Here is a 24,431-nt window from a genome sequence, read left to right on the forward strand (position 1 = left end):
GTGATTCTCTGGTGTGTGACTTCGGACTGGCAAGTGGTGATCCCTCGGTGTGTGACCTCGGACTGGTAAGCGACGACCCTCTGGCACTTGACCTCAGACTTCACCTTGACCGTCATCTCCAAGGGCCTGCCTAAGTCCCAGCAGCCTGGGTCCCTACGGGCTCCTCCCGGGGGGACCGCGGGCTTCCAGGGGTGAAGCTCCAGTCAGCCCTTGCACCGAACTTCTTGACCTCTCAAAGGTCCGCCTATGTCCCAGCAGTCCGGGTCCCTATGGTTTCCTCCTGGGGGGACCACGGACTTCCAGTGGTGAAGACACACTTCCTCCTTTGACGTCACGTCTCTTCGTCTGCCTCCACAGTCGCCTCAGTCTCCAGTGCCGAGGGTCAGCTGGTCACGTCTTCTGTTTCTGCCTCGCCACCAGACGGGAGAATCTACAGATCTTCCTCCTAAGGTATTCCATCCTCCCGTCGGTCCACGGGTTCACACCCTGAGCATAACAGATTGCCAAGTCCATGGACCTAGAGGAGGTATCTGCCCACCAGGCCATTCTCGGAATGGCCCAGCGCCTGAAGAATCAGCAAAAGACCCTGGATGCCCTGGTTTCTGCCGTGCAGGGCCTGACCCAATACCTCGAGGCATTAGGGCCCATAAACCCTACGCTGCCGTCCCCGCCCAGGGCTGAAGGAGGCCGCCCTACTCAGCAAGGCGCCGTCCAGGCTTCCGTGGGCGATCTGGGGCAAGTAATTCCCACGCAACTCCCGGCACCCTCTCAATACGCCGGAGAAGCGAAGTTGTGTCGGGGATTCCTTAAACAGTGCCAGGTCCGTTTTTCCTGGCTGCCTGCGCAGTTTCCCAGTGACCTGGTCAAAACCAGCTACATTATGTCCCTGCTTGATGGAACAAGGCCGTTATATAACATATGTGTGCATGTTATAAAATAGTCTGTACGCGCATGTGTGCCAAATTTTAAGTGAGCGACTTATGTACACGCAAATGCCACTTCTACCACATAAATCGGAGGATTTTAAAAAGGGCTCATGCCAATGGTATTCCCAGTTTTTCCAGTTCATTCCCAGTTTGCCTAGTTAAGAAATAGGTCCTCCAAACCCCTATAGTTTAATAGCCTTCATTCACCCCAGTTAGCCCCAACCCTTAAAACTCTGCAGATCTGCCTATTTTTCTTTATTTTGTAACTTACACTTCATCCATAGCAGAAGTAAATTTACCCACCAGGAGACCTCGGTGTGTACCAGATTTATTTTTATTTATTTATTTAAAATCTTTTCTATACCGTCGTTTAGTAATGCACCATCATAAGAACATCAGAAATTGCCATGCTGGGGGTCAGACCAAGGGTCAGACCCCCAGCATCCTGTTTCCAACAGAGGCCAAAACCAGGCCACAAGAACCTGGCAATTACCCAAACACTAAGAAGAACCCATGCTACTGATGCAATCAATAGCAGTGGCTATTCCCTAAGTAAAATTGATTAATAGCCATTAATGGACTTCTCCAAGAACTTATCCAAACCTTTTTTGAACCCAGCTACACTAACTGCACTAACCACATCCTCTGGCAACAAATTCCAGAGCTTTATTGTGCGTTGAGTGAAAAAGAATTTTCTCCGATTAGTCTTAAATGTGCTACTTGCTAACTTCATGGAATGCCCCCTAGTCCTTCTATTATTCAAAAGTGTAAATAACCGAGTCACATCTACTCGTTCAAGACCTCTCATGATCTTAAAGACCTCTATCATATCCCCCCCTCAGTCGTCTCTTCTCCAAGCTGAACAGCCCTAACCTCTTCAGCCTTTCCTCATAGGGGAGCTGTTCCATCCCCTTTATCATTTTGGTTGCCCTTCTCTGTACCTTCTCCATCAGAACCATATCTTTTTTGAGATGCGGTGACCAGAATTGTACACAGTATTCAAGGTGCGGTCTTACTATGGAGCAATACAGAGGCATTATGACATTCTCCGTTCTATTAACCATTAGGGATGTGAATTGTAAAGATGGCCGCCGGCCATCCAGTGCTCCTACCATGTGACAGGGGCCGGCCAATGGCACGGATACCCTGTCACATGGTAAGGGCAAAGGGCCATCGGCGCCATCTTTATGAGTGGCAGCCGACGGCCCGAGAACGGGAGATCGCTCCCAGGACCACCACTGGACCACCAGGTAATTTTAAAATGTTTTGGGGGGATAGGGAGGGTGGGGAAAGCTAAGGGGTCATTTTTAAAGGGTCAGGTGGGTTTTTTTTTTTATCGGGCCATTGGCGCCATTTTTGAGTTGCAGCCAAAATGGCGCCGATGGCCCGAGAGCGGGAGATCGGTCCCCGCACCCACACTGGACCACCAGGTACTCGTAAAATGTTTTGGGGGAGTTCGGGAGGGTGGGGGAAGGTAAGGGGTCAATTTTAAAGGGTCGGGCCTCACTAAAAAAAAATTAACGATGTGAATCGGAACCGATTCCGATTCACATCTCCACCTATCAGATTTTTTTCTCCCTCCAGCCGAACCCGATCGTTAAGACGATTGGCACACGATTCACATCCCTATTAACCATTCCCTTCCTAATAATTCTTAACATTCTGTTTGCTTTTTTGACTGCTGCAGCACACTGAGCCGACGATTTTAAAGTATTATCCACTATGATGCCTAGATCTTTTTCCTGGGTGGTAGCTCCTAATATGGAACCTAACATTGTGTAACTACAGCAAGGGTTATTTTTCCCTATGTGCAACACCTTACACTTGTCCATATTAAATTTCATCTGCCATTTGGATGTCCAATCTTCCAGTCTTGCAAGGTCCTCCTGTAATGTATCACAGTCTGCTTGTGATTTAACTACTCTGAATAATTTTGTATCATCTGCAAATTTGATAACCTCACTCGTCGTATTCCTTTCCAGATCATTTATATATATATTGAAAAGCACCGGTCCAGACCCCTGAGGCACTCCACTGTTTACCTTTTTCCACTGAGAAAATTGACCATTTAATCCTAAGTTATATGATGCGTGATCACAACGGTTTACAGTGAGGCACGTAAATTTATATTTGGTTGAACTCTTACTGAATCAGGCTGATTCAGTAAAGTCCTCGGGAGAGTGGGCGTCCCTAGCGCCTCCTTTTTGACAGCCACGGGCTCCGAAACTGGACACCAGCAAAATGAGCGTCCGGTTTTCGACCCGATAGTCGCCGGCTGACTTCAAATTTTTTTTTTCTTTTTTTTTTTCTTTTTTTACTCTTCAGGACCTCCGACTTAATATTGCCATGATATTAAGTCGGAGAGTGCACAGAAAAGCAGTTTTTTTTGTTTTTTTAAAATTTTTTATTTATCAACTTTTTAAACAAATATACAAACAAAAAGCATTTGTATTGGAAATACAGAGATATTATACTCACATAATCTGAGGGTTATACTAGCCCTTTTCAATCTCAAAATTCAATCATCTCTCTATCAGATCTCTTGTTATATAGGAAAATGGAGAGAGAAAAGTAACCTTACAAGGAGTATATAACAAAAAGTATTTTCACAGTAGGTGCCCTAACCACCACCTTTATTTTAATTTCCTCTTTATTCCTCGGGGGCCTCCTGCCAGTTAAGAAACCCCTCAACTGGTCTGGTAAAAAGAAAACATAAGTATTTCTGGCCAGTTGAATGATACATTTACAGGGGTAGTGTAATTTAAAGCTTCCCCCTAATGCTATGGTCTCAGCTCTCATGGATAAAAAATCTTTTGTACGCTGCTGCGTAGACTTAGCTAGGTCCGGATATACACGGATAAGACCCCCATGAAACAAAACATTTATATTTTTGAAATAATTCTTCATGATCAAAGAAACAGCCTTTTCATCAAAAAAAGAAACAAAAAGTACTGCACGGTCCATTATTTCATCACTTGAGTTTTCTAAATAATCAGTCAGATTCTGTAGATCTGGTCGAGAAGGAAATGCTAACGGCGTGCTACTTCTTTTAGGGAGAAAGAAAAGTTTTTTAATAGCTGGTATCTCTTCACATGGGATCTTTAATACCTCCATAGGATACTTTTTAAAAGACAACAAGGGTATTTCCCCTGATACAATAGGAAAATTCAAGAGTCTTAGATTGAGATGTCTCATATAGGGGTAGATTTTCAAAACCACGAATAGGCGTACTTTTGTTGGCGCTCCAGGCGCCAACAAAAGTACGCTGGATTTCAGTAGATACGCGCGTAGGCGCGCGTATCCGCTGAAATCCGGGATCGGCGCGCGCAAGGCTATCGATTTGGTATAGCCGGCGCGCGCCGAGCCGCGCAGCCTATCCCCGTTCCCTCCGAGGCAGCTCCGAAATCGGAGCGGCCTCGGAGGGAACTTTCTTTTGCCCTCCCCTCACCTTCCCCTACCTAACCCACCCGCCCGGCCCTGTCTAAACCCCCCCCTTACCTTTGTTGGGGGATTTACACCTCCCGGAGGGAGACGTAAATCCCCGCGCGCCAGCGGACTGCTAGCGCGCCGGAACGCGATCTGGGGGCGGATCCGGAGGGCGCGGCCACGCCCCCGGGCCGCCCCGGGCCATAGCCACGCCCCCGGGCCCGCCCCCGGAACGCTCCCAACACGCCCCGAAAACGCTGCGCGGTTCGGGCCCGCCCCCCGACACGCCCCCTCCGAAAACCCCGGGACTTACGCGAGTCCCAGGGCTCTGCGCGCGCCGGTAGGCCTATGTAAAATAGGCTTACCAGCGCGCAGGGCCCTGCTCGCCTAAATCCACCCGGATTTGGGCGGATTTAGGCGAGCAGGGCTCTTAAAATCCGCCCCATAGTTTTCAATAGACTCCAGCCTTCTCAAAGATGAAATTCTTTCCAAGACCATTGTAGTATTAGCATTTTGGAGGCTTTTTATATCTTCATTAATCTTCTTTATTGAATTATTTTGCTCCTTAAATCTGTGACTTGTGCCCCTTTCCAGTACTCCAACCTTAGCAGCTATTTCATCCAGCTTAAGAGTTTGATTATCTAGCTTAGAAGACATTCCCCCTATAAGTTCCCAGATGTTATCTAGGGTTATTACCGCCGGTTTGTTTAATTGCTGGGAGAAGTTTCTTACCCCAAATCTGGCGATTTCGCCTTGTTCTCCCGTTGTTCTGGGGATAACCACAGCCATTTCTCCTCCTTCTCCCGGCTTTTCTATCTCTCGGTGTTCCGGGGTAACTCCCTCCTCTCCACCCGCTCGGTCGGCGTCTGGTCCACCCAGCAAGTTTCGTCTGATGATATCATCGGACTGCGACTCATCTCCTCGGTCGGTTGTGAGGGGCAAAGTTCTCACCGGCGTTCTGAGGTCATGAGGGGTCAGTGAGAGTTCCCCTGGAGAATATGGCTCTCCTCTCGCCTGTTCTCCTGCGGGGACTGACTCCCTCAATTGTGGTGGTTGGAGGGGGAAGTCGGTTATTAATCGCTGTCTGGCGGCAGAGTTCGGGTCGGTTGAAAAGACCCGAACTTTACCTTTCCTCTTGTGGGGCATAAGAAAAAGTATCAGCGGCTCTCGCAGCCGCAATGAAAAGCTTCAAAGGTAATCTGGAACCGGAGCAAACGAAGGTATGTCCTCTCAGGGCGCCATCTTGTTTTCTCTCTCTTGAGAAAAGCAGTTTTTACTGCTTTTCTGTGCACTTTCCCAGAGCTGGAAGAAATTAGCGCCTACCTTTGGATAGGCGCTAATTTCTGAAAGTAAAATGTGCGGCTTGGCTGCACATTTTACTTTCTGAATCGCGCACGAATACCTAATAGGGCCATCAACATGCATTTGCATGTTGAGGGCGCTATGAGATTCGGCGGGTTGGACGCGTGTTTTCTGCCCCTTACTGAATAAGGGGTAAGGGAAAACACGCGTCCAATGACAGGTTAACAGTGCGCTCCGTCGGAGCGCACTGTACTGTATCGGCCTGTTGGTGCCAAAACATTTATCGGTAACATGTATTCATAATATAAGGTATATGATATGTGATCTGGATCTTGTACTTTTCTATGATTAATAGGAAAAACCATACAGTAATTGTACTTTGTACTGCAGATCTCTTAAATTATTCTATTATAATGATGAGTAAAAAATGATATAATATACAGGTACGGTACTTGGTGACAATAGCTTTGAGCATATGTTGTTTTTTTTTGCTTATTCATTTAAACTTCAAATTCTCCATTCTCATTGCTTTGAGTAGTTGGTTTTTTTGCTTGTTCATTTAAACTTCAAATTCTCCATTCTCATTGTAAAATGCTTTTTTGAAAAGCCATGAGATCTGAGGTGGTGATGGATCACTTCGAGAAGGCTAGGTTAAGACTAGAGGCTTCAATAGGAAAACAAGGAAGGTGTTATGAATGCCCATGGCATGTGGCAGTTGTAACTGGTAGGACACTGCTCCCACTCTCCATAGGACTGGGAATGGGCCGATGAACTTCGGTGCCAAGCGGTGTGAAGGGAGTCACAGTCTTATATGACGAGTGTTAGCCACACTTTCTGGCCAGGATGGAAGAGTGGAGCAGGACGTCTGTGGCATCTGAAGTCCGTTTGAAACGTTCAGCGGCCTGGTCGAGGCGTTCCTTCACTTGGTTCCACACATGACGAATGGTGTGAGCCGTAGTCTGAGCGAATGGCGAGGGAACAGAGAGAGGTACTGGCAGTAGTAAGTATGGTTGCTGACCAAACACCACGGAAAATGGTGATACATCGGTGGCAGCAGAAACATGGGTATTATGCGACAATTCTGCCCAAGGCAGCAGATCAGCACAGTTGTCCTGATGGTCATTCATGTAAGAACGGAGAAAGGTCTTCAGGGTCTGGTTGGTTCTTTCTGCTTGGCCATTAGCCTGGGGATGATAGGCCGACATGAAATTCAAGACGATGTGCAGATAATGATTCCTATTACTGAATCTCTCCAAAAAACTCTGGACTTCTGGAACTCTTGCCAACAAGCCATCAACAACTTGCTCACTAGCCTCAATCTGATTCTAAATCAAAGCAAAACAGAATACCTCCTTATCTCCCAAGACGGAACCTACACACTTCCCAGTACCATCTTGTCTACTCAATTAACAATGTCCACACAAGTCAGAAATCTAGGGGTTATCCTTGATAATCAAATGAATTACAGATCTCTCATAAATAATATCGTAAAGGATGGATTCTTCAAATTACAAGTTTTGAAAAGGCTGAGACCTCTCCTCCACTTCCAAGATTTCCGTTTAGTGCTACAAGCAATCATTCTCACGAAAATAGATTATTGCAACTCACTTCTACTAGGCCTCCCTGCTAACGCCATAAAACCCCTACAGATGCTGCAAAATGCAGCAGCAAGGATCTTAACCAAGTCCAACAAAAGAGACCACATATCACCTATTTTGAAAAGCCTACACTGGCTTCCCGTTAAATTCAGAATACTTTTCAAAGTGCTCTCAATAACCCACAAGGCACTACACAACTTAGCACCACTCGAGCTCAAAATCCCTCTCCAATTCCACACTTCCACCAGACCAGTAAGACAAGCCTATAAAAACAACCTGCATACAATACCGATGAAGTCAGCATTAAGCAAAAGAGCCTTCTCTACAGCGGGACCCAAAATCTGGAACACTCTCCCACCAGAACTCAGATCAGTGCAATGCTCATCTACATTTAAAAAAAGACTCAAGACTTGGTTATTCAACCAAGCTTTCCCATAACAGCATCCTACGGAACATCCCTGCCAATTATCCTTTCGGTGGTTACCCACCTGAGAGCTATTTAGATCATCTATAGAACTCACGTAAACTACGGCAGTCGAAGATCACAACCTAGTCTTATAATTAGTAACTGTTTATTTAAGCTACATTAGGCACTGTATCTTTACTTATGCCTACATTAGGCGATGTATCTTTCTGGTTAACCCCATATATACTTATCCAAGTTATATCGACCTGTTCTCTGTAAGACATTTACTTGTCAGTGTTATTGTTCTGTTAAAATGTAAACCAAATTGATCAGTAATTCTGTTATTGGAAAGTCGGTATATAAAAATGCTAAATAAATAAATGTGAACTTTTTACATAAAGAGTGCCAGTACCTTGCAGAGAACTGTGGTCCTCGATCTGAGATAATCTCTTTTGGGAGACCATGGAGGCGGAAGACATGTTTTAGAAACAAGTTAAAAGGAAAAAGGGGATCAAAAAACTGTATTCATCGATCAATGTTTACCTATCAGCTGATGAGATATGATACATATAACAAATTATTTCCTGTTAAAGTGCATCACGAAGCCAGACGGTGCATCTCTTGCTTTGAAAGAGATCACCCGGTCTTCTCAATCATAAGAACATAAGAACATAAGAAATTGCCATGCTGGGTCAGACCAAGGGTCCATCAAGCCCAGCATCCTGTTTCCAACAGAGGCCAAACCAGGCCACAAGAACCTGGCAATTACCCAAACACCTAGAAGATCCCATGCTACTGATGCACTGATTAAGTTAATAGCAGTGGCTATTCCCTAAGTAAACTTGATTAATAGCAGTTAATGGACTTCTCTTCCAAGAACTTATCCAAACCTTTTTTCAACTCAGTTACACTAAATGTACTAACCACATCCTCTGGCAACAAATTCCAGAGATTTATTGTGCGTTGAGTGAAAAAGAATTTTCTCCGATTAGTCTTAAATGTGCTACTTGCTAACTTCATGGAATGCCCCCTAGTCCTTCTATTATTCGAAAGTGTAAATAACTGAGTCACATCTACTCGTTCAAGACCTCTCATGATCTTAAAGACCTCTATTATATCCCCCCTCAGCCGTCTCTTCTCCAAGCTGAAAAGCCCTAACCTCTTCAGCCTTTCCTCATAGGGGAGCTGTTCCATCCCCTTTATCATTTTGGTTGCCCTTCTCTGTACCTTCTCCATTACAACTATATCTTTTTTGAGATACGAGGACAAGAATTGTACACAGTATTCAAGCTATGGTCTCACCATGGAGTGATATAGAGGCATTATGACATTTTCCGTTTTATTAACCATTCCCTTCCTAATAAATCCTAACATTCTATTTGTGTTTTTGACTGCTGCAGCACACTGAGCCGAAAATTTCAATGTATTATCTACTATGACGCCTAGATCTCTTTCTTGGGTGGTAGCTCCTAATATGGAACCTAACATCGTGTAACTACAGCAAGGGTTATTTTTCCCTATATGCAACACCTTGCACTTGTCCACATTAAATTTCATCTGCCATTTGGATGCCCAATCTTCCAGTCTTGCAAGGTCCTCCTGTAATGTATAACAGTCTGCTTGTAATTTAACTACTCTGAATAATTTTGTATCATCCGCAAATTTGATAACATCACTCGTCGTATTCCTTTCCAGATCATTGATATATATATTGAAAAGCACCGGTCCAAGTACAGATCCCTGAGGCACTCCACTGTTTACCCTTTTCCACTGAGAAAATTGACCATTTAGTCCTACTCTCTGTTTCCTATCTTTTAACCAGTTTGTAAACTATGAAAGGACATCTCCTCCTATCCCATGACTTTTTAGTTTTCGTAGAAGCCTCTCATGAGGGACTTTGTCAAACGCCTTCTGAAAATCCAAATACACTACATGTGCAGTTTTAACCAGAATCTTTGTTGAAAAGTCTTTGTTGAAAAAATGATTTATACAGTGATTTATACAGTACTTGAATTATATTCTTGAAGTGCAGTAAATGATAAGTATTTTAACGTGCTGGTATTTAAAGCATTGAAATCATCTAGTCTGGCTGCTGAAACTGAACTTTAGGGAGTTCAATCAACATTTCTTCAAAGGTCAGACTGCTAGAACGGAACTTCTTGAAAGGCTCAACCACGGCTGAAGTTTCGCTTGAAAAGCTTCATCAGGAGCCCAACTTATCAATGATCAATCGGACAAGAGCGTCTCCCATAGTAATGCAGTATAACCAACCTTAAATGAAAAAATATAATAGGTGAAATTTCAATAACCACTTAGCTTTAGATGGTCACGAGAGAGTTGAATCCTTACTCGGAACAGCGATGTCTCCTAATTCTTTCAACGCCGAGCACAGCCCGATGGTTGATACAGCCTCTGTTTAAATCAAGCAGACTTTGAAATCACATGAACCAATGGGAACAATTCACCACGGAGTGATGTCATCTCGCGATGATTTCGACAACAATCAGAGAAACACCTGTAGATCTAAAGTAGCATTAAGACCTAGAGGGTGTACCGTCTGCAGGCGATGTATCCAACGCTGTTCAGATCGAAGTAATAAAAGGTTGAGATCACCACCATGCCAGCCAGGGCGAATATGTTCAAGAATGCATACACGTAGGTCAGTGAAAGTATGGGAAAATTCATTACAATGATTTACCAAGGGAGCAGTAACACTGTTGTTCACAAGATAAGAACAATGCTCTATCATTCTAGTACGGAGGGAGCATTTAGTTTTACCCACATAGAACTACTCACAGGGACATTTAATGATGTACACGACCCCTGTGGTAATACAGGATGTTGGAACCTGCAAAGTAATTGTTTCATTTATTGATGGAAAAAAGAGAGAAGATACATTTATCATCACAGGACAAACTGAGCAATTGGCACAAGCCATATGCATACCAGTTTCATTAGATAAAGTCCGCGGAGTTGAATCAGTAGTTACCAATTGGTCCCTTAGGTTAGTTCCACGGGTATAAGTACAAAGAGGTAGCTGGGCAAATTCATCATATGTTTGTACAATGTGCCAATTCTGAAGAATGAGATTCCGCATAGTAGAAGCCATTGGTGAAAAAGGGCAAACAAACGTTGTAATATCTGTGACTTGTGTATTATCTGCTCGAGGTAAAAATAATCAATCATGATGTGCATTTTTCACTCACTTATATGCTCGTTTGATACACCGGGCTGGATACCCCCGATCCAGAAATCTCTTGCTTAAAAAATTAGACTGATGTTTATATTCTTGCAAGGATGAACACAGTCTACGAATTCTAAAGAACTGGCTTGTAGGAAGATTTTCTTTCAGATGCCGCGGATGTGCACTCGTGAAGTGCAGCAATGTGTTGCTGCTTACGGGTTTCCGTTACAGGGTGTTTGAGAATCCATCAGTACCTTTAATAACCAGAATGTCTAAAAAAGTAATCTGATGAGATTGAAAATTAGCAGTAAATTTCAAAAAATTATTGCATGAATTTAACCACACAATAAAGGTGTCAAATTCTTGTTTATTGCCCTGCCACAACATAAAAATGTCATCAATGTATCGATACCAGGACTTGATGTGCTGAGTGAACGGATGTGATTGGTTGATCCAAGTATTTTCAAAATAGCCCATATATAAATTGGGATAAATCTACGCAAATCACCACTGTGTTACAGTGATGCTATACAATAAAAAATAAATCAAAAGCAACATGTAGCTGCTCTGTCGCTGCCAAACTATATTTTACTATAAGTCATTTGAAAACCCTATTTGTGTATATTCAAAAATTTCTTAATTGACTTACACTGTGTGGAACAAAATTACAAAAAAAACTTTTTCAGAGACATTTGAAAAAATATTTTTTAAAGAATATTTTTATGGAGAAGGTGGAAGTTTCATATATTAGTGTAGGTGACTCCGCACCAGTGTATAATTGGTTATAATCATCAACCACAACCAATAGAACAAAACTTTTTTTTGAAAAATTTTTTGTGAATTGAAATTGTAATCCCAAACCAATTCAAAAACATCCACGGGGCTGTAAAAGTTTACCTTTCCTCTAGAGAGGACCTGATATGATCTTGTAAAGTTGCCCAGTTAGCTTAAGGCGGGTCCATGATAGACTTCCCTATAAATGTTGGTGAGTTCTCAAGCGTTTGAAATCCGATCCCGACACAAACGGTTCATGTTTCAGATGTAAATCTTTCTTCAGGGGAGTGTCTTTTCTAATCTTCACCAACCTTGAAGAATTCTAACCTCGCCGAAAGTTGTAAAAGTTGTTCTTCATATCTGCCGTGGACTAAAGTTCTCTATTCGCCGCGTCATGCTGGCTGTATTCCTTTCCAAACCCCCAGATGAATGTCTTGGAACTCACTTTTTCCTATTAAATGTGCAAACAGGGATCCTTGTAAGCCAATCAGAAGAGAAAAAAAATTGTAACAACCTATCAGTGGTGTTATTCCTTTGAAAGGCGGGCATTTCTGAACCTGACTGACATTTCTCAAATGAAAAGTCTGATGGCATCAAAAAACCGACCTGGTTGAGAACTGTTCTCCAATTAATACTCTGAAACTGTCGGACCTTGTAGAGCCAAGGAGCGCTATGCACGTCAGGGTGAACTGCATTTCTGTACCGGTTGTGTGTGTTTCCAAGTCACTACGCTAGTTCAAAGATAAACAAAGAATTGACAAACTTATTGCACACTATATATCCTCCCAACATCATACAGATGTCCACACATAATTCAAAGGTAATCGAGTTGCAATAGAGTGTTAAAATTTAGTTCATCGTTCTTGCCCCGATATTGTATCTTTGAACGGGTGGCCATTTCTGAACCTGACTGACATTACTCTGAAAGGGGAGTCTGATGACGTCAAAAACCGACCTGGTTGAAAACTGTTCTCCAACTAATACTCTATGGCTGTCGAACCTTATAGAGTAAAAAAGCACTATAAACGTCCGCCTGAGCGGCATTTCATTTCTGTGCCGGTTATATGTGTTTCATAGGGATGTGAATCGTTTTTTGACAATTTAAAATATCGTCCGATATATTTTAAATCGTGAAAAATCGTTAGAGGCGATATTTAATAGGAATTCCCCCGATTTATTGTCAAAAATCGTAAATCGGGGGAAGGGGGAGGGCGGGAAAACCGGCACACTAAAACAACCCTAAAACCCACCCTGACCCTTTAAAATAAATCCCCCACCCTCCCGAACCCCCCCCCAAAATGCCTTAAATTACCTGGGGTCCAGTGGGGGGGGTCCCGGTGTGATCTTTTTCTCTCGGGGCTCCGGTGCGTTGTGGAAATGGCACCGGCGCTACCTTTGCCCTGTCATATGACAGGGCAAAGGTAGTGCCGGCGCCATTTTGTTTTTTGTCCCCTGACTTCAGGAGCATAGGAGATCGCTCCCGGACCCCCGCTGGACCCCCAGGGACTTTTGGCCAGCTTGGGGGGGCCTCCTGACCCCCACAAGACTTGCCAAAAGTCCAGTGGGGGTCCGGGAACGACCTCCTTGCACTCGAATCGTTTTGCCGTACAACACACCGGAGGCCCGAGAGTAAAAGATCACACCGGGACTCCCCTCTGGACCCCAGGTAATTTAAGGCATTTTGGGGGGGTTCGGGAGGGTGGGGGATTTATTTTAAAGGGTCGGGGTGGGTTTTAGGGATGTTTTAGTGCCGGTTTTCCCGCCCTCCCCCGATTTACGATTTACACGATATTTAAAGAAACAAAACCGCGACGATCCGATTCCCTCCCCCCCCCCAGCCGAAATCGATCATTAAGATGATCGATCACATGATTCACATCTCTAGTGTTTCAAGACTCGCTGCACAAGTTTAAAGATAAACTGTAATTAGCTACACACTGTGTACCCTGCCATCATGAATGTAAATGTCCAAGCATGGTCCAAAATGATGAAATTACAATAAGATGTTCAAATTTAATTCGTCGTTCTTGCCCCGTGGGGCAGACAATGATAATGTAAAAATCCAAAAAGCTTCGCGGTAGTTAAGTAAGGCTCCCATGTCACCACCCCTGGAAGGAGACTTAATTTGTTCCAAGATTGTCCATTTTAATTTGCTTATAATGTGGCCATGATCCTTGAGATGTTGTACCATAGGCGCTGTCATCTTGGCTGTAGTAAACCTATTAGTGTAGCTGGGTTCAAAAAAGGTTTGGATAAGTTCTTGGAGGAGAAGTCCATTAATGGCTATTAATCAATTTTACTTAGGGAATAGCCACTGCTATTAATTGCATCAGTAGCATGGGATCTTCTTAGTGTTTGGGTAATTGCCAGGTTCTTGTGGCCTGGTTTTGGCCTCTGTTGGAAACAGGATGCTGGGCTTGATGGACCCTTGGTCTGACCCAGCATGGCAATTTCTTATGTTCTTATGTTCTTAGACTTGTGTTCACTCAACCGTACTCTAATGGATCGTGAAGTCCGTCCTATATAGATCTTCGGGCACGGGCAAATAATGACGTAGACAACATTAGTCGAATTACAGTCTGTATTGTGTCTCCTCCAAACTTTATACTTGGTAACAGGATCCTCCCATAATACACCCGTGAGAGTTTGGGCACACCAGCTACAGTGACCACAAGGTTGATGACCTACAACTGTCTCTTCTGTTGATGTCATATCAATCTGTGCATGGACAGTCTTGTCCCGAATGTTTTTCCCACGGGCCATGGCAAACATAGGTAGCTCTTTAAAAACATTGTGCAGAGAGAGAACATGCCAGTGGCGCTTGATGGCCGCTATAATAATGTTCACTGCTGTAGTTTGCCGTAAAACGTAGGTTAACCGTGCCTCTTCCCTTATCGGTTTGTACTGAAGGAGCGACTAACGATCACTGAATTTAGCTCTTTTGTATGCTCTAGTGATGGCTTTCTGAGGATAACCCCGTTTGAGGAATCTGCCTGCCAAAATGTTGGCCTGGATTTCAAAATCTTCAGCTGTAGAACATATACGTTTAGCTCTAAAATATTGACTTACCGGAAGTCCCATTTTAAAGCTGTGTGCATGGAAACTGGTCTGTGGATTGCGGTCTGTGGATTTCCGATGAATAGTGGTTGTAAATCTCCCATCCTGAGCATAAATTGCCACATCCAGAAAGGTAATATGATGTTTAGAGGTTTGCGATGTAAATTGTAGATTCGAATCCACTGTGTTGATCCACACCAAAAATTGTTGCAACTGCATGTCAGGCCCTTCCCAAATGAAAAAAATGTCGTCTATAAAGTGGTACCAACACTTAATATGTTTCCACCATTGGGATGTCTCTACATGAGCTTTCTCAAAATGTGCGACGTATAGGTTAGCCATAGATGGCGCTAGTGGGGAACCCATGGGGATGCCATGGGTTTGATGATAACAATTCTGTCCAAACCAAAAGAAATTATTATATAGTACTATTTCTGCTAATTCCAGCAAAAAGTTGGTTCTAATACGTTGGGATGGACCCCGGTAACTCAAAATGTCTTCAACTATATGTAACGTACTAGTCTGGGGGATATTGGTGTATAATGAACTTATGTCCATGGTTGTCATGCTCATGATCTCCCAATTGACCTGTGACGCCTCCAAACATCTCAAAAAAATGGGCAGTGTCTTTGATATACGAAGGAGTTTGTTGTACATGTGGTTGCAAGAAGATGTCAATAAAGTTGGCTACTGGTTCCAACACCGAACCGTTTTGAGACACAATCGGTCTTATAGGGGGTGATACCAAACTTTTGTGAATCTTAGGTGTTGAATAGATGACTGGTCTCCTTGGATGGAGTACCAATAGGTATTCTTTCTCTTTGTGTGTTAAACCTAATTCATTTTGTACCACCGCTGCAACTTTGGACATCAGAATCTTGGTGGGATCATCTGTAATCGGTCGATATCATCTAGATGGGACAAAAGCCATATATAAATTGGCCAGATCAGGTGCCATGGTCACCCCTATTGCAGTCCCACTGATTTGCTGAGAAAAACGATGTTCAAAAGCAAAACAATCTTTTTGAGTGCAAGCGTCAGCAACGAAGATAGAAAGGTGGATGGTATACTGTGTGGACGAGGTCGAAATTCAAAAAATCCAAAAGCAATCTCAATAGCCTCATCCTGAGGAATACAAGTATATAGAGATTCCACATCTAGAGTAACCAAAAACAATTGTTCAGTGTTACAATGTATCTCTTCCAGAATAGTGATCATCTGCTGTGAGTCTCTAACATATGATGGTAACTTAAACACATAAGGAGCCAAGAAAAAAATCTACAAATTGGGACAAAGGCTCTAGAAGAGATCCTCTGCCCGACACTATGGGCCTACCAGGTGGATTATAAATGTCCTTATGAATCTTGTGCAAGATGTAAAATAATGGTACCTTAGGATGTCGTCTAGTCAAAAAAGATACTTCCTTGTTAGTGAGAAAGCCTTCACGAATAGCTGCTGAAACAACCTGTTCAATCTCAATCTCAGCAGTGGGATCACAAGTGAGGGGGAGATAAAAACGACTATCTTGTAATTGACGTTCAACCTCTCTAACATACTGGGATCGATCCATTACAACAATTTTACCACCTTTGTCAGCTGGCTTAATGATCCCATTTACATTGTCCCGCAGTTCTTTAATTGCTATAATTTCAACTTTGGTCAAGTTTGAAAATGAATGTCTGGTTGTAAACTGTCTTCGAAGTTGACGAAGTACTACCTGATGGAAGGTGCTGATCACTGGGTCTGGAACACCCGGAGGGCACCATGTGGATTTGTTCTTAAAAATAGAAATATCCACTGTAGGAGGTTGATCAACAAAAAAAATGTGTATCAAACGAGCATATAAGCAAATGAAAAATGCACATCGTGATTGGTTATTTTTACCTCGAGCAGATAATACACAAGACACAGATATTACAATGTTTGTTTGCCCTTTTTCACCAATGGCTTCTACTATGCAGAATCTCATTCTTCAGAATTGGCAAATTGTACAAACGTATGATGAATTTGCCCAGCTACCTCTTTGTACTTATACCCGTGGAACTAACCTAAGGGAACAATTGGTAACTACTGATTCAACTCCGCAGACTTTATCTAATGAAACTGGTATGCATATGGCTTGTGGCAATTGCTCAGTTTGTCCTGTGATGATGAATGTATCTTCTCTCTTTTTTCCATCAATAAATGAAACAATTACTTTGCAGTTTCCAACATCCTGTATTACCTCAGGGGTCGTGTACATCATTAAATTCCCTGTGAGAAGTTCTATGTGGGTAAAAATAAACGCTCCCTCCAGACTAGAACGATAGAGCATCGTTCTTGTCTTGTGAACAACCATGTTACTGCTCCCTTGGTAAATCATTGTAATGAATTTTCCCATACTTTCACTGACCTACGTGTATGCATTCTTGAACATATTCGCCCTGGCTGGCGTGGTGGTGATCTCAACCTTGTATTACTTCAATCTGAACAGCGTTGGATACATCGCCTGCAGACGGTACACCCTCTAGGTCTTAATGCTACTTTAGATCTACAGGTGTTTCTCTGATTGTTGTTGAAATCATCGTGAGATGACATCACTCCGTGGTGAATTGTTCCCATTGGTTCATGTGATTTCAAAATCTGCTTGATTTAAACAGAGGCTGTATCCACCATCGGGCTGTGCTCGGCGTTGAAAGAATTAGGAGACATCGCTGTTCCGAGTAAGGATTCAACTCTCTCGTGACCATCTAAAGCTAAGTGGTTATTGAAATTTCACCTATTATATTTTTTTCATTTAAGGTTGGTTATACTGCATTACTACGGGAAATGCTCTTGTCCGATTGATCATTTATAGGTTGGGCTCCTGATGAAGCTTTTCAAGCGAAACTTCGGCCGTGGTTGAGCCTTTCAAGAAGTTCCGTTCTAGCAGTCTGACCTTTGAAGAAATGTTGATTGTACTCCCTAAAGTTCAGTTTCAGCAGCCAGACTAGATGATTTCAATGCCTTAAATACCAGCACGTTAAAATACTAATCATTTAGTGCACCTCAAGAATAGAATTTAAGTACTGTATAAATCACTGTATAAATCATTTTTACAACAAAGACTTTTCAACAAAGATTCTGGTTAAAACCGCACATGATTGAGAAGACCGGGTGATCTCTTTCAAAGCAAGAGATGCGCCATCTGGCTTGCTGATGCGGCTTTAACAAGAAATAATTTGTTATATGTATCATATCAATTTATCACAAGCAGATTGTGATAAATTGCAGGAAGACCTTGTGAGACTGGAAAATTGGGCATCCAAATGGCAGATGAAATTTAATGTGGATAAGTGCAAGGTGATGCATATAGGGAAAAATAACCCACGCTATAATTACACGATGTTGGGTTCCATATTAGGTGCTACAACCCAAGAAAGAGATCTAGGTGTCATAGTGGATAACACATTGAAATCGTCGGTTCAGTGTGCTGCGGCAGTCAAAAAAAGCAAACAGAATGTTGGGAATTATTAGAAAAGGAATGATGAATAAAACGGAAAATATCATAATGCCTCTGTATCGCTCCATGGTGAGACCGCACCTTGAATACTGTGCACAATTCTGGTCGCCGCATCTCAAAAAAGATATAATTGCGATGGAGAAGGTACAGAGAAGGGCTACCAAAATGATAAGGGGAATGGAACAACTCCCCTATGAGGAAAGACTAAAGAGGTTAGGACTTTTCAGCTTGGAGAAGAGACGACTGAGGGGGGATATGATAGAGGTGTTTAAAATCATGAGAGGTTCTAGAACGGGTAGATGTGAATCGGTTATTTACTCTTTCGGATAGTAGAAAGACTAGGGGACACTCCATGAAGTTAGCATGGGGCACATTTAAAACTAATCGGAGAAAGTTCTTTTTTACTCAACGCACAATTAAACTCTGGAATTTGTTGCCAAAGAATGTGGTTCGTGCAGTTAGTATAGCTGTGTTTAAAAAAGGATTGGATAAGTTCTTGGAGGAGAAGTCCATTACCTGCTATTAAGTTCACTTAGAGAATAGCCACTGCCATTAGCAATGGTTACATGGAATAGACTTAGTTTTTGGGTACTTGCCAGGTTCTTATGGCCTGGATTGGCCACTGTTGGAAACAGGATGCTGGGCTTGATGGACCCTTGGTCTGACCCAGTATGGCATTTTCTTATGTTCTTATGTTCTTAGCATGGGGCACATTTAAAACTAATCGGAGAAAGTTCTTTTTTACTCAATGCACAATTAAACTCTGGAATTTGTTGCCAGAGGATGTGGTTAGTGCAGTTAGTATAGCTGTGTTTAAAAAGTTCTTGGAGGAGAAGTCCATTACCTGCTATTAAGTTCACTTAGAGAATAGCTACTGCCTTTAGCAATGGTAACATGGAATAGACTTAGTTTTGGGTACTTGCCAGGTTCTTATGGCCTGGATTGGCCACTGTTGGAAATAGGATGCTGGGCTTGATGGACCCTTGGTCTGACCTAGTATGGCATTTTCTTATGTTCTTATGTTCTTATATGACCAGGCCTGTCAGGGAAGCTTACAAGGGATCACTACACGTTCCCCCAAACAAAGTGGTACACCGATTAAGCATTAGAGATCGAACATTTTCAACAGCAGGTCCTTACATATGACAGAATTCATACACCTTGAAAGAAAAACCACTGAATTAATACAGAATCCCATCAAACTTAAAAAGGACCAGATAATGGAAGTAAACAGAAAAGCCAGAAACCTAGGTGTAATAATTGACAATGAACTCAATCTTAAGCAACACATATCAGTGAAAGTTAGGGAAGGTTATGCCAAACTTATGGTGCTTAGAAGGCTAAAACCCTATTAACACAAGCGAACTTTAGAACTGTTCTTCAAGCACTTATATTCGCGAGCACAGACTATTGTAACACACTTTTCCTTGGATTACCATATACAACACTAAGACCCCTACAAATCTTACAGAACTCTGCAGCCAGAATTCTAACGGGAAAAAGCAGAAGAGATCACATCACTCAAACACTCGCTGAATTACACTGGCTGCCAATTGAACAAAGAGTTCAATTTAAAACACTATGCACAATCCACAAACTGATCTATGAGGAAAATACTGACTGGCTAAACACTGCAGTACAACTACATGTCCCCCAGAGAAATCTAAGATCAGCCAACAAAGCTCTACTAACCATTCCCTCTGTAAAGACAGCAAAACTGACGCAAGTAAGAGAGAGGACTATCCCTAGCCGGTCCAATATTATGGAACACACCAGTGGCGTAGCCAGAATTGATTTTTTTGGGTGGGCACAAGGTTAACATAGGTGGGCACAAGGCATGCAGGTCTACTAGTTGTTTTCTTACTGATAAATAATGCCATATACTGCACCCTAGAATGGCTTTCTAAGTAGTTTGCAACAGCCATTATGTGTCATGTATGAAACTTTAAAATAATTTACTTCAATTATTTCAAGTATAGAAAACAATCAAATCCAATCATATAATAAAACAAAAATTAATGTATTCTTTCATGAACCATCTTTGCAGAAACCCAGAAATCTTCATAAATACAATAAAATATAATTAATCATCAGAACAGGTGCAGCACAAAGCTGCGGCAATTCACATTACAAGTAACATGAAAAAAAAAATTCAAATTCTGGTGTAATCTCAGCAAAAATAACCCTCCACTGCTATTTGTGAAGTAGTAAACAAACTCTTGCAAAGAAAGAGGCATCTGGAACCTTGCCAAACAATCACAGCACTGACTCTCAGGATTCAAACAGCAACCTTATGAAAAAGCAGCAATGCAAATACTACACCAGGCCCTAGAACATTAATACATCACCTACGGGAATAACAGAACAGGCTGGACTACTACTACAGAGAAACAATATGCTAGAAATACTCATTTCTGTCACAAACAGGCAAAACTGAGACCGACCCTTACCTAATATAGAAATAAGAGACTATAAATTAGAAACAGAAACATGTAGATAAAGCCAAAATAGAAAGCCTGAGAAACTAAAATGTCTGAACAGTGGAATACTTAAGAAAGAGCAAAATACAAAAATATAAGAATGCACATTCCCAAAGATGACATATTTAAATTGCTAACATCTCTCTCTCTCTCTCTCTATATATATATATAATTTTTTTTTACCTTTGTTGTCTGATCTTTGTATTTTTCTAATCAGTTGGTCCTGGTCTCTCTTTCCCATTTTTTCCCTTGTCGCTCATTTCCTAATTCCTCTTCAGTGTCTTTTTTACTACTGTCTTCTTCCCTTCCACACACACACACATATATACATAAATGCTTTCTCTCACAGACTCCCTCACACACTCAGGCTCTCACTCTCATATGCTCTCCCCCCCCCCCCCCCCCCCCCCCCCCCCCCCCCCTCACATTCTCTGCAGACACACATACAAGCTCTCACTTTCTCACCCCTCCCCAGGCTTATATTCTTATGCACACACAGACGCACATCCAGGCACCCATTCTCATCCACACACACAAACCCATTCTCCCATTCTCACCCACACATACACACATTTAAGGTCCCATTCTCACCCACACATACACACTTTCAAGCACCCATTCTTACCCACATATTCAAGCTTCCATTCTCACCCACACACACAAACCCAGGCTCCCATTCTCACCCATATATATACACATTCAAGCTTCCATCCTCACCCACATATTCAAGCTTCCATTCTCACCCACATATTCAAGCTTCCATTCTCACCCACACACACAAACCCAGGCTCCCATTCTCACCCATATATACACACATTCAAGCTTCCAACCTCACCCACATATTCAAGCTTCCATTATCACCCACACACATTCAAGACTCCATTCTCACTCCCATACGCACCCAGGGTCCGATTTTCACCCACACACACACAAGGCTCCCATTCTCATCCTCACATACACATTCAAGCCTGTGCACAGTTTCCGCTTCCTTCCCCCAGAGCAGGAAGATCAGCTGCCTCTCCTGCTGCCACCGGCCTCCTGCTATCTTCGGGCCGTATGGCCGACCGATCTTCCTGTTGGGGGGGGGGGGGGGAGGAGAGCGGAAGCGCCGTGCACAGTTTCCGCTTCCTCCCCCCAGAGCAGGAAGATCAGCTGCCTCTCCTGCTGCCACTGGCCTCCTGCTATCTTCGAGCCGTATGGCCGACCGATCTTCCTGTTGGGGGGGGGGGGGGGGAAGAAGAGCGGAAGCGCCGCGCACAGCTTCCGCTCCCCCCCCCCCCCACAGGAAGATCGGTCAGCTGTACGCAGGAGGCCAGTGGCAGCAGGAGAGGCAGCTGATCTTCCTGCTCTGGGGGGAGGAAGCGGAAACTGCGCGGCGCTTCCGCTCTCCCCCCCCCCCAAACAGGAAGATCGGTCGGCCATATGGTTGTAGGACCGCTTCCCCACGTGTGCCGTGATGGCGCGCCAAGCATAGGTTCTCCTCTTCGCTGTCGCGGGGATGGGATCCCGCGACAGCCTTGCAGTTCTGGTGTCAGTTGGGTGGGCCTGGGTCTAAATTGGGTGGGCAGCTGCCCACCCAGGCCCACCCGTGGCTACGCCACTGGAACACACTATCACTCGAAATAAGACTAATGAAAGATCTAAAACTCTTTGAAAAAAAGCTTAAAAACATGGCTCTTCAAAAAAGCTTTTCACAATGAGCGTGGAGAGTAAGGAATACTAGCGGACAAGAAAGAGAACTCCGGCACACTGTTAAAAGTTCAACAAATAGCAGTTATCCCTCCTTTATTATTTTTTCTCATACCTAAAGATTAATTTAAGAGTACAGTATTCTCATATGGACATCCTATTATTCATATAAATGGAACTTCCAATCCACAATCCAAATAGCGTATATTATTTGAATCATGTAACCGAAACTTTATTGGCACTAGCTAATTTATAATCCTAACCAGACTTATTTATGTGCCTATCTGTAAACCGTTGTGATGGTATACTACTAAACGACAGTATAGAAAAGTTTTTAAATAAATAAACTAAATAAATAAATATGGAATGCCATACCCCCAGCCTCTGGCAAGAAACCTGTCTCCAAACTTTTAAAAAGAAACTCAAGACATGGTTGTTCGTCCGTGTTTTCCCCTGTTCCTAGAACAACATCACTGTTACAGAATCTAACTCATCAGTTCTTCGCCATATCAAGACTAGCACTAAGTTCACATAAATCATGACATAATATAGAGAGGTTAGCTACCCTAGCCTCCCCACACACTATTAGTATTTAGCCTTTATCTGTTACCCCCTCTTCCTTTCCTATTCCCAGTTGGATGACCTTGTTTTATGTAACTTTACTACTGCTACTGCTGTCTCATATTTATTGTTATGGCTTTGTTATTGTTAAGATCTTCGTTCGATGTAAACCGAGTTGATTTGATTTGTATCAAGAAAGTTGGTATAAAAAAGCTTTAATTAATTAATTAATTAATTAATTAAATAAATAAATAAATGTTTTATAGGAAAAGGAACAATCTTTACAAACAGAAGAATATAGGGACACACCAGATATCAAAATGACCTGTTTGTGCTGTTTTTGCCCAAACTCAGAAGGTAATAAAAAAAAAAAAATCAAACCTGAAGATGCACATCATTTCAGCTGGTGGAGCTGTATAGGGTTTCCAAAACCCCCACCGGTACATGGCCTTTTTAGAAAAACGACATTTAGATCGATCATAAGGGTGGCCATGTACAGCATTCTTACAGAGTGTTTGGCTGGCATTCACCATGATGACTGCGACAGCTGTCTCATTGATGAACCAAGTCAGGTGGACCATATTTGCATTTATTGGAGTGCCTCTGACTCCCAGGAAAAATTAAGGACCATTTGTACCAGGTTGTGCCTAGAACATGTTTTGAATCTTATTGTATTAGCAGCATTTAAAAGAGGTGTATTAAGTCTAAATAATGATGATTTGAATCTGATCATGTACCTTATACATACTGTGGAACGTGTTCTAAATCATGTAGAAAAACTAAACAGTATGCTTAGACCTATAGATGAGGTTTTAATGAAATATATAAATGCTATAATCTATGGGAGAAAGCACCAGTCCTTTTTTAAAAATGCATAATAAAACAACCGTTGTTTGCTAGTAATGTTTTTCTTATCTGTATTTTCAGAAGTGTGTATTGAACATGAAATACTTTGTGATATTTAATAAGTTTTGCCATTGTATAAATTAGTTAATAAAAAACATATAGAAACAACTAATACATATATATCAGAATTAATAAAATGTGTCAATCATGATTTAAGGATCTATGACAGGTTTTTGGGGGGCTACAAAGGGGGGATATCTTATGGTTTTATTAAGTCTCATTGATAATGCACAGACTGTAAAATGGTTGATACAGCAACTATTTCATTAAGTAAGGAATAAACATTGCAATGACCTAAGTGTGGGGGAAAGTTGTCTGGACTCAAAATCTGTAAATGGTTAATCTAATCAGGATGAGACAATGTATAATGTGTAATCTTTGGAAGAAAAAATAAGAGACCTGGATGACAAGCCATTCAAGAGAGAAAGGACTTTCTCATAAGGTGTGGTGGGGCTGCTGTAGATTATACACTTGCTCAACACATGACAGTTTGGGCAGACAGTTTTGTGTTATAATACACAATATTTTTTTAGGATTGCTGTGTGGGAGGATGAAGGAATACACAGAGGGGTGACCATTAAAGCACTGAAAAGCTCATCAGTCTACATTTTGTAAAGTGCCCCCAAGACCTAAAGAGGAAA

The sequence above is a fragment of the Rhinatrema bivittatum genome, chromosome 2 (assembly GCF_901001135.1).
Source record: "Rhinatrema bivittatum chromosome 2, aRhiBiv1.1, whole genome shotgun sequence".
NCBI classification, from domain to species: Eukaryota; Metazoa; Chordata; class Amphibia; order Gymnophiona; family Rhinatrematidae; genus Rhinatrema; species Rhinatrema bivittatum.